The sequence below is a fragment of the Episyrphus balteatus genome, chromosome 2 (genome assembly GCF_945859705.1).
Source record: "Episyrphus balteatus chromosome 2, idEpiBalt1.1, whole genome shotgun sequence".
In the NCBI taxonomy this organism is placed as follows: domain Eukaryota; kingdom Metazoa; phylum Arthropoda; class Insecta; order Diptera; family Syrphidae; genus Episyrphus; species Episyrphus balteatus.
In genome coordinates, this window is record NC_079135.1 from 125,328,872 (window position 1) to 125,347,181 (window position 18,310).

Sequence of the window (18,310 nt, forward strand, 5' to 3'; positions counted from 1 at the left end):
TCAAAGAACGGCTCCCTATTAAGGCACAACAAAACTCTTCGGTCCGTTTCCAAATAATAGATTAAAAAATAATTTTTTTAAACATTGGGGCCACTAACACGTTTTTGTGCAAAAATTTTCGTTGAATTCAAGTCCAATTTTGCGATTTTTACAACTGGAAGAAAAGCAAAAAATTCAACGACAACTGCACTCAGTTGGCCTCAGATATTGAACTTTTTAATACCGGAGAAGAAGAATAGAAACTTAATATTAAGTGTTTAGGTTTTTCAAGAATAAAAAAGTTACGTATACGCCGCAGTGACCCGCCACATGTTTGGATTGCCACACCAATAACCCATCTAGGCAATTTAGTAAGATATAACTAAATAAAATATAAATTTAAAGACTGCAATAAAGGTTCAGTTTAATAGAAATAACAGCCTTGAAATGATGTTTTGAAAATTACTGTTAATTCTTCATTTTGATGGTCAACTCCAAATGGCCAAACATCAAATGAGATTTTTTAATACTTCTATGGCATGAGTAAGGATATTTCTGTCAATAAGTTTCTCAATTAAAAATGTTCCTAGTTTAAATATTTTCAAATCAATTCAAAGCTTTTTCTTTCAAAATGTCTAAATTAATTAAGCAACATTCTATGGAGTCATAATTACATCATATCTAGCAAAGTTTGCATAACAAACTTGAATTAAAAAGCAATCAAATAAATAACAAAAAACCAACACAACACAAAACAACACAAATATAATAATAATAATTTTTCATTTAAATCCTTAAACGTCCGGTCAGAATAAATCTGATTTAAATATAAAAACTTCCTGTTTAACGAGCGAATCGTGTTTCCGTTTAGCTAACAAAATTAATCCAACCCAGGATACAGTTGAAAAATATATACAAACGTTGCCGATGATGGTCCAACTACAAAATTGTCCTGCAGGAACAATTTCCCCCCAAAAAAAATAAATTCCAGTTCAGACTTAATTTGTAGCTGCACTTGAATCCGATTAAAATTCATTCAGTTTTTTGTGTTGTGTTTGTGTTTGCATCAGGTACGTATAGCAACACAAAAGTTGCCAAATTAATTCGTTTGAAGTGTCTCTACTTTCCCCCTAGGCACTGCCTCTGGTTTAAATAAAAACGTTTAATAATTTTTTTTGTAGCCTTTTGGATGTAAAATTGTTATTTATGAAAATTCATCAATTTCTCTGTCAAAAGATACCAAAAAAAACTCACAAAACGGAGGTCCTTTTTTTCATTCCAACGTTTTGATGGATTGGATTTTTATCCAAGTTTCATTTATGCTTGACTATATTTTTCAAGGAAACATCAGTTCAGTGCCCTAGGAATTTTCAATTTTTTTTTTTTTTTTAACGTAAACCGGAAGCCGGATAGAGAGAGTATATGAAACATTTTTTGATTATCCGCTTTATGAATGACACGGAGAGGGCATTTGAAAGCATAATGCGCTTCTTTTTGTTCTTTTGTTTTATTAAGTTTAAGCCAAAAAATTTATAGGAGAATGGAAAAGGGTGGTGAATATGGAGAAACGAATCTCCTCTAGAATGCCAAAACGTTGACAAATTGACATAAAATATTCGGGAAAGCTCTGGCAACTCAGAAAAAAAAAAACGAGTGAATGAGATTAAATTTTCATCGGATTTAGGGGATTCTCTTAGCCAGAGTATACGCCACGCGGTAGAAAATTTCATTTTTGTCTACCTAAGCCCCCACTTTTTCGTTCCCCACTCTACCCAAACACACATCGTCATCATCCATAAGGGCTGTCGAAAAAAAAATCCTGGAGAATGAATTATTAACATGACAGTGTGTGCTAGGGGCTGTGCTGGATTTTGTTGGGGTTGGCGGTTGATGGTCTGATGGCTTGGCAAAGTTTGGATCCTTTTGGGCTCTGGGTCCATTTTTTTTGTATTTGTTTTGTTTCTGGTGCTGGCTCGTGGGTGAGTCGTGAGTCCTTATTTGTATGTGTGTATGTGTTCGTATATGCATTCTGATGGGAATAGGGTCAGGAGGACATTTTTCTGGTTGCATACACACAGAGAATGGTTTTTGAAAATCATATGTCATACCTATAATTGGCACACGAAGCCGGAGCCACATGACAGGATCTGGACTAAAATCTATGTACACACGGTCGATTTTTGGTTTTGTTACGTGAAGCATGTGAAAATGCATTTAAAGTATATATTTGTGCTGCTGGTCTGCCTGCTGTCGTGTGTGTGTGCTAAAATATGTTGGGTTTGGTTGGCGCTACAAAGGTGCAATGTCCTTTAATCTGATTTTTCAATCAATGAGTTGATCCTTTGCATTAAATATATTTTTTGGGTGGTGTTGATATTTTCGTATGTAAATGCCTTTTGTGATATGAAATGTCCATATGGGAAAATGATAACGATTTTGATTATTTTACATATTAACTTTTTTTGTGTCAAATAGATTCCCATGTGTTTATCACAAAATATATATGTAAATGGGAGGCACGTGGGAAAACAAGGGTAAGGTGTCAGCGGAATAAAAAAATCTATAAAGAAGTTTTCAAAATACTCTAACTGCACCAGCTTTTTAATTCATTATTCAAGAAAAGTCCAGCAAAAGCTAGTTCTGACTTATGACTTCTGAACTTCCTACCTAACTGCCATTATCAACAATGTCAAAGAATATTACGGTATAAAAAAGTGTGCCAAAGAAGATACAAAATGTGGGTGTTTCTGATAATTATCAGCTTCAAAAAGTTAAATAAATTATTGAACTTTTTGAAGCGTTTTAAAATTCTGATATTCCTAAAAGTGTCAAAGACTGATTGACTGCTGGTTTGGTTTTAGTTAATCCATTACTCTAGATATTTTGAATTGATAGCATAGAGTCATTTGGGGTAAGATCGCGCAGTGGGTAAGAGCGCGCACTGCTTATTTCTCGAGTTGTGTCCAAAAAAAACTAAAACTGAAAATGAGGAAATCAGCGCTTAGTAAGACGTCAATAAGTGATAACCTTCGGGAGTGTGTGCTCAGCTCCATTTTATTTTAAAACAGGCTTGAAAAAATATGACTAAAAACAAAAAAAAAGTTGTGCGGGAAAAGTGTGTGGCGTCGGCGTGGGAGCATTATATACCGAAAGTAGCATATATTTTTGAATTGTGCCTATTTATATTTGATTTAAGTCAAAAATTTGTTAGACTTTCTTATATTTTATAATAAATTTGATAAATAGAAAAAAAAGTACCTTTGTGGGTAAAATCGCGCAGTCCTTTTGTGGGTAAGAGCGCGCACTTCTTCCCATATTAAACTTTTCTTTTTTCAACAAGACAGAGAAATGTCAAACTTGAATCTTGAGAAACGAAGGCTTTTATTCCTTAATTTCAAAAAAGAAAGGCAGTTTTCTTTTAATTTAATTAGAAATATTATTTTGTTTCTTTTATTTTGTAAATAAAGTTTAAGTTTTTGTATTTGAACTTAATTTGTTTTTTCTTTTATATTTTCATTAATTTTAGTGAAAACTTGGAAGTTTTGAAACAAAGTTTTGTTTAACTAAGTATAACATAAAGTTTTTAGAAATTTAGTTCACGTAAACTGTCAAGATTCCTATTAAAACTATGTGCGCGCTCTTACCCAAGATTTTGCGCGATCTTACCCTGACTTTGGGGTAAGAGTGTGCACATTGACTTCATTTGGTTTTTGTTTATAATCATATGAAATATTTAAACTAAAAAACTTTTTTTTTGTGTTTTCTTGTTCCCAAAATATAGGTTTATCAAACGTAAAAAACTTTATTCTGATATCTCTTATAGAATCTTCACAATTTTGCCTTAAAGTGAAAAGTGCGCGCACTTACCCCAACTGACTCTACACGTATTTTCCAATAAAAAGGCAAAAATGTTCACTTTACTAATTAAAGAACCTGCGCTTTAAATAATATAATTAGAAAATCGATCATAAGTTATTTACTTGATTTAATTTTTAAAAATATTTTAACGAAAATTAATAATAAACTTACGTTTTCCTTAGAAAAATTCCAAAATCTAAAAGAAAATGAAAGAAAAAATATATAAGTAATTTATGTGGCTCAAATCTTATGTAATGTTTTAGTGATTATTCTAAAAAATATCGAGTAAAATGAATTAAAATAAAATGCACGACTGGAGTCGCACGTACTTGCTCTTATAGTAAAAGTAGATATTATCTTAAAGCTTTTTATCAAAAAATGAGGCAAAATTTTAATTAGATTTAATTAAACCATTTCCTGTAAGGTAAAAAAGTACATAAAATATTATAAAAAATTATTTTTTTATACAGGGTGTCCCAAAAGTAATGGATCAAACGAAATATGCTGATAGGCCAACTTTAGGGCTCTCAGAATTTGGTAACTTGTTCATCCCAAATCCTTACGGTTTTCGATTTAATGCAGTTTTTGTAAAATTCCGAAAAATACCGACTTTGCAACAGTATTTTTTTTCCTCCGCTCATAATTGATTTTTGTTTTTTACAATTCTTTCACTAAAACATTGCCTAATAATAAGAAATAATTAATTAATCAAAATATACTTTATTTCATACGCCATTTCGCTGCAAGTTAATTTACAGTTCCATGTTTTATAAAAACTCAATTTCTTTCTTTTATTTCAGAGCAACACCCTGAAAAAAATTTGTATGGTGTGGCACTGGTTTATTATTTTGAAAACTTGTCGTGTTATTTTCAAAAATGTATAAAAATTTCCAAAGTTGAAATTAGAACGAAAGATATCACAATTTGAACGCAAAAAAACAGACGTTTTCAGAGCAAAATAACAAACAAAAATCGAGATTTGGGATAAACAAGTTACCAAATTCTGAGAGTCTTAAAGTTGGCCTATCAGCATATTTCGTTTGATCCATTACTTTTGGGACACCCTGCACATATGTCTCTAGATAAATGTCTCTAGACAAATGTCTCTAGACAAATGTCTCTAGGCAAATGTCTCTAGGCAAATGTCTCTAGAAAAATGTCTCTAGACAAATGTCTCTAGACAAATGTCCTAGACAAATGTCCCTAGACAAATGTCTCTAGACAAATGTCTCTAGGAAAATGTCTCTAGACAAATGTCTCTAGACAAATGTCTCTAGACAAATGTCTCTAGACAAATGTCTCTAGACAAATGTCTCTAGACAAATGTCTCTAGACAAATGTCCCTAGACAAATGTCCCTAGACAAATGTCTCTAGACAAATGTCTCTAGACAAATGTCTCTAGACAAATATCTCTAGACAAATGTCTCTAGACAAATGTCTCTAGACAAATGTCTCTATTTACATTTATCTATCGACATTTATCTATTACATTTATCTATCCACATTTATCTATCGACATTTATCTATCGACATTAATCGATCGATATTTATCTATCCACATTTATCAATCCACATTTATCTATCGACATTTATCTATCGACATTTATCTATCCACATTTATCTATCGACATTTATCTATCGACATTTATCTATCGACATTTATCTATCGACATTTATCTATCCACATTTATCTATCGACATTTATCTATCCACATTTATCTATCGACATTTATCTATCGACATTTATCTATCGACATTTATCTATCGACATTTATCTATCGACATTAATCTATCGATATGTATCTATCCACATTTATCTATCCACATTTATCTATCCACATTTATCTATCGACATTTATCTATCGACATTTATCTATCCACATTTATCTATCGACATTTATCTTGAGACATTTATCTATCCACATTTATCTATCCACATTTATCTATCCACATTTATCTATCCACATTTATCGATCCACATTTATCGATCCTCATTTATCTATCGACATTTATCTATCGACATTTATCTATCCACATTTATCTATCGACATTTATCTATCGACATTAATCTATCGATATTTATCTATCCACATTTATCTATCGATAGATAAATGTGGACTGTCTATCGATAGATAAATGTGGATAGATAAATCCACATTTATCTATCGATAGATAAATGTGGACTGTCTATCGATAGATAAATGTGGATAGATAAATGTGGATAAATAGATAAATGTCGATAGATAAATGTGGATAGATAAATGTCTCAAGATAAATGTGGATAGATAAATGTGGATAGATAAATGTCGATAGATAAATGTTGATAGATAAATGTGGATCGATAAATGTGGATGGATAAATGTCGATAGATAAATGTAGATAGATAAATTTCGATAGATAAATGTGGATAGATAAATGTGGATCGATAAATGTGGATGGATAAATGTCGATAGATAAATGTAGATAGATAAATTTCGATAGATAAATGTGGATAGATAAATGTGGATAGATAAATATCGATAGATTAATGTCGATAGATTAATGTCGATAGATAAATGTCGATAGATAAATGTCGATAGATAAATGTGGATAGATAAATATCGATAGATTAATGTCGATAGATAAATGTCGATAGATAAATGTCGATAGATAAATGTGGATAGATAAATGTCGATAGATAAATGTCGATAGATAAATGTCGATAGATAAATGTGGATAGATAAATGTCGATAGATTAATGTCGATAGATAAATGTCGATAGATAAATGTGGATAGATAAATATCGATTGATAAATGTCGATAGATAAATATCGATAGATTAATGTCGATAGATAAATGTCGATAGATAAATGTGGATCGATAAATGTCGATAGATAAATATCGATTGATAAATGTCAATAGATAAATGTGGATAGATAAATGTCGATAGATAAATGTCGATAGATAAATGTCTCAAGATAAATGTCGAGATATAAATGTGGATAGATAAATGTCTGAAGATAAATGTCGATAGATAAATGTCGATAGATAAATGTGGATAGATAAATGTCGATAGATAAATAGCGATAGATAAATATCGATAGATAAATGTCGATAGAAAAATGTGGATAGATAAATGTCTCTAGATAAAGTCTGTAGATAAATGTCTCATGAGAAATGTTTAATGCAAATGTCTCATGAGAAATATCTCAACACAAATGTCTCATGGGACATGTCTCACCACCGGGCTTAATATAATATTTGCAGTATACCCACTAGTTTTTTTTTTTTTGTTATTAATTTATATATATTTTACTGTCATCTAAAAAATAGCCATTTCGTTTATAAGAGTTTTGAAAGACTTTTAAATTCTTCGAAATTTGCAATTTCAAAAAGATTTGATCAGGTAGAGAAAGGAATTTCATTTCCTTAGTAATTTTATTTCTTAGTGGTTCCCAGTTCTTTAAGTGTACCAAGCATTATTAAAAATATTTTTTTTATGAATTTTCAAGAGGGAATGTTATTAACTCAGTATCAGTATACTACTAAATACTCCTTTTTATACAGGGTGTCCCAAAAGTAATGGATCAAACGAAATATGCTGATAGGCCAACTTAAGGGCTCTCAGAATTTGGTAACTTGTTCATCCCAAATCCTTACGGTTTTCGAATTAATGCATTTTTTGTGAAATTGCGAAAAATTCCTACTTTGCAACAGTATTTTGCTTCCTCCGTCCCCAATTGGTTTTTGTTTTTTATTATTCTTTCACTAAAATATTGTCCAATAATAAGAAACAATTAATTAATCAAAACATTTTTTTATTTCATACGCCATTTTGCTGCAAGTTAATTAACAGTTCCAAGTTTTCTCAAAATTCAATTTCTTACATTTATTTCAAAGCAACAAATCGAAAAAAATTTGTATGGTGTGACACTGGTTTATTACTTTAAAAAACTTTTCCCGTTATTGCAGTCTTCAAAAAGGTATACAAGTTTCCAAAGTTGTAGTTAGATCGAAAAATATTACAGTTTTAATTCAACAAAACAGGGTTTTTTCAGACCAAAAATACAAACAAAAATAGAGGCTTTTGTTCAAAGAGAAATAAACAAACAACAGTTCGAGAAAATGTGTTTATTTTTGTTTGTATTTTTGGTCTTGAATTAAAATTGTAATATTTTTCGATCTAGCTACAACTTTGGAAACTTGTATACCTTTTTGAAGACTGCAATAACGGGACAAGTTTTTTAAGTTTTTTCCACCCGTTTAGGCTGTGGAAATGTGTACAGATGGACGCACAGACGCACGGACGGAATTGCGAGACGCATTTTTTCGGAATTCTCCATCAGCGTAATGTTGGTTTTGATTAAAACCTCAATTTTTTTTTTCGACACGAAACCAATACTTGCAATATAGAGCAAGTAAAAATGCTAAAATGTTCTTAAATACAAACAAATTGTTATGCATACGCCATAGTGACCCGAATTTTTGCCTAACTTGATCTAGGTGGTTTTTATCTAGGTATCGTTTTTTCATAGTTAAAAAAATATATCGTTTTTCAAAAGTTGTTATTTAAACCCATTTTTTTATCTTACTTTTTCCCAAATGACTTGTTTGATTTCACAAAATAGTTTTTCAAAAGTCTGGTTAAAATACTAAATTTAATTTTAAAAATGTTCTCGTAAATCAAATCTTATTAAAAATTATTCTATTCTTTTCTATTGGCATAAATTATTTTGCTCAAAGAAATAAAAACTGCAATCCAGGGCAAATATTTTTTTTTTTTGCTCCACCAATTTAATTGACTAAATCCCCAATTATTTGCAAATATAGAGACCTCATTCAATTCAACCAAACAATAAAAAAAAAATAATAAACACAAAACTAACTTTTCCATCTCAATTAACTCATAATATTGAGATGAGTGCATTTGGGAATTTGTTAAATGCCTAGACAAAACCGCATGCGGCCCAATTCTAGAGTAGTCCATTCAAAAACATAACCCAAATTATGAAATAATTTCCCCATGAAAATCATATTTTCATTTCATTAAATTAAATGTGCGACCATGCGAATGTTGTGATGAGCCCTAACCACCATATCGCCATTTGCCATATCCCATCCTCACTATAGTATAAAGTAGCACTAGAGCTATTAGTGCTTTAGCTGCCGCTATACCGCCGCGCCGCTTTTTGCTGAAGGTCAATGCAGCAGAAGCAATAACAAGAGGAAGAGTAGAAGAGGCATCCATTGGGCGGTGGTAGAAGCATCAGCAGTTAACTTAATGAAATGTCCATGTTCAACTATAATAAAACCACCTCGCTCTCGTGCCTGCCTACTTTGCCCACATTTTAACGCTTCGTTGTTCTCGTTGTGTCCTTTCTCTGCTTTCTCTCTGATATTGAACTCATTTCCCATGCACTAAATCACAAATCACATCCAGATGCGATGCTACTACTGTTGCGGTGGCAAAACGGTGCGGTGGTGCAATATCAGAGAGCAGAGCAGAGGAAAGAGGAAAGAACACCAGGGACATAAATGTCAAAAGAAGCATCTCATAACCAGTTCAAAATAAAAGGACATTGGATGGATGTTTGCTGCGCCTTGGTTTGAGTTTGAGGTTTTTCGGGGTGGTGTTCTATTAAAATGTGTTGTGTCCTAAATTCCCTGAACACTGAATAACTTAACACTGAATGACTGAACACACATACTCTCAAACCACCAGCAAACTTGCATGCTGTTGATGTTATTTGAAAGATTTCCCTCAGGAAAAACAAAAGACATATCACACAAAACACATAAACACACACAAAAATTCATTCAACGTTGTTTTTTTTTTTTTGTGAGGATGAAAGATACCTATACTTGGAGTGTTATATTCATTTGGCATTTTTTGTGAGTGCATCCTACCGACACGACGAAATTAAATTCTAAAATTGCAGGTAAGGTAGAAAATAGAATTTATGACTAAAAAATATTCGTCAGCATTTTTTTACATTTTTAATTTTGATACATACCAAACGTAGACATTATTTCTTGTTACGTTTAGGAAGGATTTTTATTTTAATTTTAAATTTGGTTTTGTTAATATGATGGGAACTTTTCCTAGGAAATTTAAGATCTATCCTGGGTTTTCTTTTAAAAGTTGTATGAAGACAGTAACAAAATAAGATATTAATGCACAAAAAAACACCTTTACTCCTAATTGCAACATATTTCTATGAAACTTATCTTCCAAATTATTTTTCACGATGATAAGTCAAATGAATAGACTTATAGCAGCCAATCCGAATTGAATGAAGAAGAACAATAGGTACTATTCTTCGAAAAAAAAACACCCTTTTGCCAAAATTTTTACTTGCGATATCGGTACCTACTATAGTAGTTTAGGATTCGCAAAAAAAGTGCGTTTCGCAATTCTGTCTGTCTGTGTCTTTCTGCCTATAAATCGAGCTTCAGCCTGTAGTAGAGTAACTAAAGCAAATTATTAGGGAACCCGGCCGAACAGCTCAGATTTTGACAATTTTTTTTTTCAAACGTAGGTAATTAAAAATACTTTAAAGTCTATAGATAAAAAATTGCCGATGTTGCCGTATTGTTTTTTTAAATTAACATTAAAATTTTTTTGAACAAAACCATTTTTTTTTTTTGCTTAAATTTCAAAGAACAAATGATAGCAAAAGATTCTCTAGGTAATTTAAGGAAAAAAAATATAAGGGAGTAGAGAACAATCTTCCATCATTTAAGCGATAAATGCAATTTTCTCACAATCTGACTTCAAACACAAAAAAAAATATTTTGAAAACAACGGCAACATTTACAATATTTTAAAATACATTTTTAAAAAGCCAGAAGCTCATTCTTATCTCTTTAATTTAAATCCACTAAATTTAATTAAGAGTTTTTGAAAAAATGGTCCTCAAACTCAGAATTAAAAAAAAAAAAATTGTGTTAAAAAAATTTAAAAATGACTTTTTTCCAAACTTTTTCTAATAAATTATGAATTTATTTTACAAAAATTTTTGGCCATAAATTTTATCAGTTGAATTCCGAAGCGGAAAAGGCAAAATATATCACACTTTTGAAAAAAAAAAAATTAAAAATTACTTCAATTTCAATGGTTTTTTTTTTTTTTTTGATAAAAACTGAATTTTTGCATCGAAATAATTAATTTTCTCAAAGACTTTGGTAAATAAGAACTTTAAATTTTTGCTTTTTTTAACTTTCAACAGTAAGGGTTATTAAATAAATACAAAATAATTTTATGTTTAGGTGTTGAACTTTGAAAAAAAAAAATAAGATACATTTTTTTTTCAAAACTTTTATTAAAAAAAGTTCTTCGAAAATGAAATACTTTTTAATTTTTTTTATAAACCGTAACACATATTGACATTTCATTTTATAATTTCAAATCATAATAAATGCGGCCAAAAAAATTTGAAAATAAATGCATTTTATATTATCTATTATTCGTATTACGAAAAAGTTTAAAAAACGACATCTTAAAATTTTTTCAATAATTTTTTTTTTTTCAAAATCTGAGTTCAGATACCATTCTTTCAAAAGCCCTTAATTTAATTAACTTAATTTTAATTTTACAAATATGACTAGGCTTCTAGCTTTTTAAAAATGTATATTTAAATATTGTAGGTGTTGCCGTTCTGTTCAAATATTTTTTTTTGTGTTTGAAGTCAATTAATAAGAAAATTGAATCTATCGCTTGAACGATAGAAGATTGTCCCTCACTCCTCTATATGTTTTATCCTTGAATTTCCTAGACAATCTTTTGGCATCAATTAATTTATGAAATTTAAGAAAAATTTTTGATTAAAAATTTATTTTGTTCATAAAAATCTTTAATTAAATTTAAAAAATCAAAACGGCAACACCGGCAATTTTTAATCTATAGAATTTAAACCTTTAAAGTATTTTTAATTACCGACGTTTGAAAAAAAAAGATCATCAAAATCTAAGCTGTTCCGCCGGGTTCCCCAATATTGCCAATTTTTGAGCTTTAGTTACTATACTACTAAAACACTGGGGAGATTGGCTTTAAAGTTAAGAGTTTTTGGTGATTTCCTAGGAGAAATTGCAGATTTATTTATTTTTTACCAAAATTAACATCACCAAAATGTAAAAGAGTTTTTGATTTTTATTTAACGTGCGTAAGATAATACTTTTAAAAATTAAAAATGTGCCATAATAGAACCGTTTTTTTTTTGCAAATCCGATTATCCCCGAAAGTTCTTATTCGATTTCAACGAAACTTTTTGTGAAGAAGCATTTATATAATTTCAATATAGGTAAGCCAAACAAAAATTTTCAAAAAAAAAATAATTTTTGGATTTTTAAAAAAAATTTGAAATTTTTTGTTTTCAAAAATCAAATTTTCGAAAAGCGGACATTGAATTTTTTTAAATTTTGTTTTAAGATGTTGATAAGTGATTTCTACAAAGTGGCATACCAATTTTATTTTAAAACTTTTTTTCCAAAAAATTAGTTTTTTAAAAAACTGCTCTAACGATTTAAAATTTTTTTTTCTAAAAATGCACCTTAAGATATCTAATAAAACTGCATACTTGTTTTGTGGGGCGATTTGATTTCAGATATTGTTTTATTTCTTTGAAAAATTAATTTTATTTTTTTGTTTTTATGTTTATGTGTACCTACATTTCCGAAGTTTCTATATAAAAAGTCTTAAAAATGTAAGCAACTTGAACTGCAAGAGCAAGTACGTGTGACCCCAGTCGTGCATTTTACTTCTTTTGCAACGAAACCTTGAATGACCTTGCTAACAAGTGCATTCAAAAATTTTAACTCAGCTGCATTAGTTTTAAAGGTAATATCACTTTTTTTGCCCAACTAAGTACTCAAAACATTTTACATGACCCTAATTTAATGAACCGTAGTGTAAAAAAAAAAAATGCATTACGATATTTCGGCAAGTTAGCTTAAAAGTTGGTGTGTTTAATTCTCTTTTCAAAATGGTATAACTTTATAGGAAACTAGCTAACCCCCACCAGCGTTACCGTTAAGCGACTTTAGTCGCTATTAGCGACCTTTTTGAAGCCTTAGCGACCAAGCGACGACTTTTTATTTAAAGCGACCTTTTCACTAATTTCGTAATAGCGACTTTTTTTTTTCTTTCTAAAAATTGTATTTCTTTTTTAATTCTGAACATTTAGAGCTTCAAATTTGTGATTCTTTTTTCGTTCTGAACGTATTCTGAGCTAGTTCATCGATGGACTCAGAATAAAATAACTGAGCAGAACGAGTTGAATGCTGAAGGCTAAACAAAAGCATTTAGCAAGTGGAATTGAAAAAATTTCAAACAAATAAAATAATGGCGCAAGAGTGCAGTAGTCGTTCTAGTTTTTTATTTTTATTTAACCCTTTTGAACCCAGCGTTACTCTCATGTAACATATTTTTAAAAATTCGTAAAAAAATATTCCATTAAATATTTTTTTAGGTTTCGATGGCTTAATTGAAAGATAATAATGCCTATTTATTTATTTAATATGTTAAATGCTTACATTAGAAATAAACTTGAATACTAAAAATGGAATTATTAAACTACTGGATTATTACAAAAATTTAGTCAAATATCATACCTTTAATTTTTGTTAATCGAAAAAGGGACTGATATTCACATTTTTTTCTTTTTTTTTTGCAAACATTTTTTTTTATATATGGTCATAGTTTTGAAAAAAAGATATAGAAAATGTTAATGCAATGAAAAAAAAAATGTTAATTTTCAATGAAAAAATTTAGTGAGCACAGCATTTTGAAGGCAATTTAATCTTCTTTTTTTTTTGGAACAATGTTTATGTCTATCTCAACACAAAAATAAATGTATAACTAAAAAAACAAAAAAAATATATCAAAATTTTGCTTGGTTTACGATGTATATGGAAAAAACCAAAAAGGGTTTTCAGTTTCACCCTCTTTTAATAGCACTCCGAGATTTTATCTTCTTTTATAACCCATTCAACGATTCCTGCAATAAAAATCCGTGAACGTCTTAGTTCCTTTCTAAACTACATAACCAATAGCCTATTAAGATCCTAAAATGAAGACTGTTTTTTTTAGTTTCTAATTTCGTTATTGTTAATAAAAACTTTGTTTCAAGACAACTTATGTTTATTTTTTTTAGCGACTTTTTTTTTTAAATAGCGACTTTTTCGACAAAAAAGCGACTTTTTTTCAATTTTTCAGGTTAGCGACCTTTTTTTTCTAAAAGCGACTTTTTTAGCGACCTTTCAAAAAATTTCAACGGTAACGCTGACCCCCACCCGCTTCGCTGAGTGCACTTTTTAAAAAAATAGGACCTGTGTGAAAATAAATTAAAACCGAAAAAAAAACTGGTTTATTGTAATTTAGCAGTTATTGGACATTGTTAATGGAATAATGGCACTTGATTCTGAAGGCCGGATTACACTTCAAAACAATTTTTACAATTTAAATTCAAAAAATGATTTGATTCAAAGTGTATTTCCAAGTATAAAGACAAATTACAAAAATCATGCTTGGCTGAGTGAACGTGCAATAATGGCTGGTACAAATAAAAATGTTTCTGAAATCAATGCAACAATTTTAAACGATATAAATGCACACTTTTTGCCTACAAATCGGTTGACCCTGTCACAAATGAAAGCAATGTAATGTATCAAATTACCAAACGGAGTTTTTGAATTCATTGGATATACCAGGACTGCCGCAACATCATTAAGCGCGGAAAGTAGTAGCGCTCATTATAATGCTTCGGAAAATACAGTAACTTAAACTTTGCAATGTATTATGTATAAGACTTGTCTTGAAGAAGTTAATCTAATTGAAGCTACCATTTTTTGTTGAAAATTCAACGGCGAAGATGTGTTGATTCCTCAAGGTCCAATGATTCTGTCAGATTTCCCATTCGAATTTAAGCGTCTTCAATTTTCTGTAACTTTGCATTTGCTCCTATAACCATAAATAAGGAACAAGGTCTATCTTTAAAAATATGTGGTATTCATTTAGAGAACTCTGTTTTTCTCATGGTCAACTATATGTTGGCTGTTCGTGGGTAAGAAAACCATCTACTTTATTTACATACATAAGAGATGGAAAAAAAAAGTGGTGTGTATCAAAAAGCCTTGCCATATTATTAAACCCAAGCGAAAAAATACAATTTTTTGGTTCATGCTGCTGAATTTCTAAAGTTTTTGTCGAAATGTCTTAAATTTTTTCTGTCCCATTTACCTGCGCTTATTATGTAGATCCGGATTGCCTTAAAAAAAAAGTCAAAGAATTCATACTTTTTGATACCAAATAACGTACAAAATGGGATAAGCTTCAAAAGACGTTTCCTATGGAATTCATAGTGGGAGAATTATCAGACCGGTCCAATACTTAAATTTGTATATCTAGGAATACGTGACATTCTAACCTTTATGCCAAGGACCCAGTCTTGCATAGATATAGAAGCTTCGAGTCTCGAGTCTATTCTTAAATCGTAGAATCAAAACGTTCTTAAGCTCCTTTTTTTTGTTGGTCTGGAGCTATGGCGTTTTCCACAATATAAAAAGAACCTCATCCTTTCCCTGAAATAGCAGAACAGCCAATAATGATCAGATGATGTTTTTTTATTGAATAACGTACTGCTTGTCTGGTCTGATACGAAAAAAAAACTACTCCAAATCTTAGAACATTACGTACTGTCCAGACGATCAGAGCTTCTATGTTTATGCAAGTGGCGATCCTTGCCATAAGGTTAAGCATGTCACGTTATTCCTCGGTACAGAAAAATTAATTATTGGACCGGTCTGGTAATTATCCGGGCGTGAATTCCATAGGAAACGTCTTTTGGAGCTTATCCCCTTTATACGTTAATTTGTATCAAAAAGTATGAATTCTTTGACTTTTTTTTAAGTCAATCCGTATTTGATGTGGCGAAGACGTAACAGATGCACCAGAAAGCGTTGAGTCCCAATGAGTGTCTGCTTCAAGCAAATTTAAACGTTGACAGGCAAAATCAAAATCAGACAATAATTATTTTGAAGTCTTAATATATTTTTTTACAAATTAAGCTTAGTTAAACTTTTTCAAAAGCTAGAGTGTTTCTTCACTCGCACAAGTTGACAGCTTTGTGAAGATGGTAAAAAAGTTTTATTTTTTTTGGTACAAACCATCTACATATTAATACCTTTCAAACAAAACAAAAATTACCAAAATCGGACCAGCCAAACGCGAGTTTATCGGCCACACACACTAAACGAACTCATTTTTATATATAAGATATTCAATTAAAAACGAAAATAAAAATTTTTCTTAAGAAATCCGACTCTTTTTATTGGGTAATATTATAATAGAACGGCTCTAACGATTGTCAAAAAATTCATATTTTTTAATTCTATTTTATACAAGAAATTAAATGGTATACTTCATTTTGAACTCAAAACCATTCAAGGATATGTTTGTAAACTTCAAACACAATTTTAAATTATTGTTTAATTTTTTTTTTTTTTTTTTATTTCTTAAAAAAATCTTTTATGAATTTTTAAAAACCTTAAATATTCCAAACAATTTTTAAGATAAGAGCAAGTACGTCCGAATTAGTCATGCATTTTATTTTATTTAAGTAGCTTCAAAATCCTCATAATTATAATAAAAGATTAAATATAATTTTTAAAAAATATTGTCTTAAAATTTCTGTCATTATCCAATATCTCATAAAAATATTGCCACAAACAACAATGAATTGAATTATATTCTTTATACATTTTTTTTTTTTGTTATTATTTAATTCTTTACCGTTCACGAAACGCCTTCCATATTGACCTTTCAACAACCGCAACTGAATTAATTAGTAAGCAATTATTCCAATTTTCACGTGAATTTTCTCCTCAACCCTGACCATCGATATCGACATCAAAGCTCCCATTCCATTCCCCCATATAATTTATCTCCACGGTGTTGTTTTCTTTATATATAAATATGGAAGCAGAGGGTGGTGCAGTAGTGGTTTTTTATTTGCAACAAAAAACCTCAACCAATAACAACAACAAAAAAACAACAACAACAACAATGACGACTTTAGTACATTATCGTCGTCATCGAATATATGATATGGGCAAGTGATGGTGTAAATATTTAAAATATTCATTTTGTTCATTCGATATTCATGGCTGGTAACCAGCGGCGGGTATTAAAAGTTTTTTATCGTACAACGATAACGGAGTAATGCTTCAAAAAATGCGTGACCGTTTTTTTTTTTCTTCTTTTGTTTTATATTCGTTTTTATTTTTTGTTTGTTTGTAATTTTTCATGAATTTCAAAGTATAACAAACTTGTCCTTGTTAACCCCGCCACGGAAGCCGGGGACAGGTTGGTTAACTTTTGATAAAGTTATGATAATGGTGTATTGTAATGGGCTTGAACCGTATTGGAAGAATTGAGTTTGAGGTATTAATCAAACATCGAAAGCTTTTTTTCTTTCAAACTCAGTTTTTTCATTGGTTAGATAGCTGAAAACCGTTTTTTCTCCAAAAAAAAAATTCCTTTGTTTTCATTTAAATTAAACGAACTCTTTCGGTAAGGATATAATTCAAGCACAGTAATTTCATAAAAGGATTAAACTTTAATCCATCCCTAAAAAAGTACTCGTATGTGCGGAACCGTCAGGATACTTTTTTCTCATTTTTTCGGAAGACCCATCAGAGGGAATAATTTTCAAGCTGAAAAAGAAGTAAAGGTAGAGGTACAACAACTGAACCTTAATAAATGAACAACGTTAGAGTTAAACCCAATTACTTTTCAGCACACACCACAGGAAGAAAAAAAAAAAGAGTTACATTTTGTATGTTATTGTTACTGCACAACCACGAAAAAGAGGCTTAACCGTATGCTCCTTAAAGTGACGGTTAACACGAATGAGTTTTTACTTTATTTTTTTTTTTACTTTTTTTTTAAATTGAATGCAAGAGTACTTAATTTTCATAAACCCATTTTCCAGTGAAATGATTTTGAACAAGTATTCACACACAAAAAACTGTAACCCATTTACCAAAGAGAGTGTTCTGCTTTTTGTAGTTATTTTATAAGTTAATGAATAACTTATTAATAAAGGTTGAAAGATTGTGAAATTTAATTTTACATTTGAACACACCGAAAGTTTTTGCTTTCTTTAACTTATAATGTTTTAAATTTCGATATAATCAATCAGTTTTAACTATAAAACGGATTGCTTTTCACAGACATTTTTTTTTTCACAGCACTTTTTAAACAACGCTCCACCGCTGCACCACGTCCGCAGCACTTTTTAAACGCCACACCACCGCTGCACCACGTCCGCGCCATGACCAAACATTTCTAAACCACTGCACCACGTCTGCACCATTTAATTTTGAATGAAAAATTCGGTGCACCACTCTTTTCTTGTACTTAACTTATACAAATGTTTAAGTCGTCTTCAAAGTTATTTTTACTTAAGTAAGAAATTGCCAGTTCGTACAAACATG

General features: G+C 30.3%; 1 protein-coding gene across 4 annotated transcripts in view; it reads right to left on the reverse strand.

Moving 5' to 3' along the window:
* The window catches only part of LOC129911385 (uncharacterized), a 163,379-nt gene that overhangs the window by 37,069 nt on the left and 108,000 nt on the right, over window positions 1-18,310 (reverse strand). For 3 of the 4 annotated variants that reach the window (XM_055989186.1, XM_055989185.1, XM_055989183.1), the window contains exon 3: window positions 4,009-4,033. The exons of the other annotated variant lie outside the window; for it this stretch is intronic. The gene's annotated coding sequence lies outside the window, so the exon portion shown is untranslated. The remainder of the gene's footprint in view (window positions 1-4,008; window positions 4,034-18,310) is intronic. 4 annotated transcript variants of the gene reach the window in all.